The 2,631-nt window shown below is 36.7% G+C and overlaps 1 pseudogene; it reads right to left on the bottom strand.

The window, feature by feature from the left end:
- Positions 1-698: 698 nt before the first annotated feature.
- Positions 699-2,364, bottom strand: LOC114175065 (tetrahydroberberine oxidase-like; annotated as a pseudogene).
- Between the last annotated feature and the right edge of the window lie 267 nt (positions 2,365-2,631).

The raw sequence follows: 2,631 nt of genomic DNA, 5'->3' as shown, positions 1-2,631 counted from the left end.
ATAGGTTTCATTTAGAAAAAAAAAATATTAGTTATAATTCTAGTTAGTATGGCTATAGAGGTCATTGACCAAAAGCAAAGTGCCTTCCTTGGAGGAGACACCCACTGCATAACTTCTTCATGCTTGTAAATGAGGTTATTGATAAAGCCAGGAGGAAAACAAGGAAATGTCGAATATATAAGGTGGATTATTATGCACATAATACTAAAACCTTTGAATTACTCTCAAAATATAACACTACAAAAAAAATTGATTTTTTTATAGACAAAATCTGTGTATAATGAACAAAATTCGTATGTAATTAAATATTATCTACAAATTATATACAAAAATAAATCCGTATATAAATCAGACGTCAAAAAATTTATATATATTTCGTATATAAATTTACATACAAATTATTTCGTATATAATTCTCGATGAATTACATACGAAAAATTCTGTATGTAACTTACATATAGAAAATTCCATATGTTGTAACTTACATATAGAAAATTCCATATGTTATAGAAAAATCTGTATGTAATTGATCAGAATGTAACGTACATACGAAAAAACATACACATTTAATTTATTTTATTAAAAGCATACACATTTAATTTAATTTATTTTATTTTATTTTATTTTATTTTATTTTATTTGAATAGTAGATAGTAGAATGGTTTACAATTGAAAACATGAATTAAAAAATTCAACATTTATTTAATTTGAATTGTAGATGCTAAATGGTTTCCTGATAATAATTTTCTTCTTTGGACAGTGTAGGAATGCTTTGTTCGTTTCTAAAAAAGTCATGAGGATCAACGTTGGTCTTCACTTCTACCAATCTCCTGAAATTGTTACCGAAATACTTAACTCCCCAAATGCTGGCTTGGTGGTAGCTTGTGTAGCCATTGTTATTCATCCCAATGTCAAGGTCTCTGTAATTCAGATATGCAGCTCTTGGAGAGTTTGAAACATAAGGTTCCATATATTTATACAGTTTTTTAATCCAATTCATGTGCCTTCGTGCAGCCTCGTCCCCTTCTTCTTGCCAAATTACCGCATAGTGAACATGAAATATGTATCCAGATCTGTGTGGAAATGGAATTTCAGATTCAGAAATCTCATCCATTCTCCCTCCATAAGGAGCGAATTGAACCACAGCATCTTCAACCTTATCGTCGTAGAGCAAGCGCCATAGCCCTCGTAACCCATCAACAGGGATGGGTTTTCTCACATAATCAGATTTTCCTTTGAAGTTATTCACACGAATCTGAGTTCTGTTCAGCAAAACTTCAGTGACTTCATTGACTGAAGATCCAAGTAACACAGCATTTGCGAACACCACTGAGCCAATCCAGCTCGTCTCAGTACAGTCTTTTCTGTCCAAACCCAACTCTGGTAGGCTCTTTTGAACCATTGGAATAAGTTCTTCTACACCTCCTTGAAACATGGACACAAAATTCGCTTGTATTGTTTGCTTTCCATGTTCACTTGAATTTACCTTTTTCACGTCCACCCTAATGAATATGCGCTCGTCCATTTTATTCGCCACAAGCTGCCACTTCTGAATGATCTCGGTTGCATTCTCTTCCAATGTCCTTGCAACATTGAACACTGTCACAGTTGATGGAACTGGAACTAGCTTTATCTTCCAAGCCACGATGACTCCAAAGCTTGCACCCCCACCTCCTCTGATGGCCCAAAACAGATCCTCACCCATGGCTTTTCTGTCAAGAAGATTACCATTCACATCTATGATGTGAGCATCTATGATATTATCTGCGGCAAGACCGTACTTACGCATCAAGAATCCATAACCACCTCCACTGAAGAGGCCACCAGTGCCTACAGTGGCACACACACCCGCTGGGAACCCTAGTGTTTTGCTTTTCTGGCTAATGGTGTAGTAAAGTTCACCAAGAGTTGCCCCAGCTTGAACCCATGCAGTTCGGTTTTCTACGTCAACTGTGATTTGTCGAAGGTTAAAGAGGTCAACGATGGAAAAGGGAACCTCGGCGACATAGGAGAGACCCTCGTAATCATGGCCTCCGCTTCGGGTTCGAATCTGCATGCCATGGCGTTGGGCACAGATTATGGTGGCTTGAATGTGGGAAACGTTCAGTGGTGTGACAATGACTTGGGGTTTTGTGCTCGAGTTGGAGAACATAGAAATTCGAATTGACATGTCTAGTATAGAGGAGTAGGAAGGGTTGGTTTGTGTGTAAACAACATTGGAGATTGGGTTGGTCATACGGGGATAGTTGTAAAGACATTGAACAAAGTTTTCAGGAGTATCAGCGGAAGAAGATGAAAATGAAAATAAGAGCACAATCGCTGCAACAGTAAAACAATACATCATTTTTTGTTGACTTTGGGTGTTTTTTCTTGTGACATGTGCAATCTGAGAAAAGAGAAATCTCAAATTTATAATAGTCTCGACCAGGGGTTTAATGTGTTCCTTAAGATCCTAAAGTGTAGACACTATATATTATCAATACCTGGCTTAATTTTGCATGTGGTCTATAGCACGTTCAAGAAATTATTCCGCAAATTTATAGATATAAAACTTCATCTTGCAAACGTCGCTTTTCATGTGGCAAGCAACTTTACATTGGAATCTTCACTTCTTATTGAGGAATGTGCATG

Source organism: Vigna unguiculata, chromosome 3 (assembly GCF_037176805.1).
Source record: "Vigna unguiculata cultivar grain cowpea cultivar isolate G323 ecotype 2 chromosome 3, ASM3717680v1, whole genome shotgun sequence".
Classification (NCBI taxonomy): domain Eukaryota; kingdom Viridiplantae; phylum Streptophyta; class Magnoliopsida; order Fabales; family Fabaceae; genus Vigna; species Vigna unguiculata.
The sequence above is the reverse complement of the archived record's forward strand: the minus strand, read 5'-3'. Positions and strand labels throughout refer to the sequence as shown.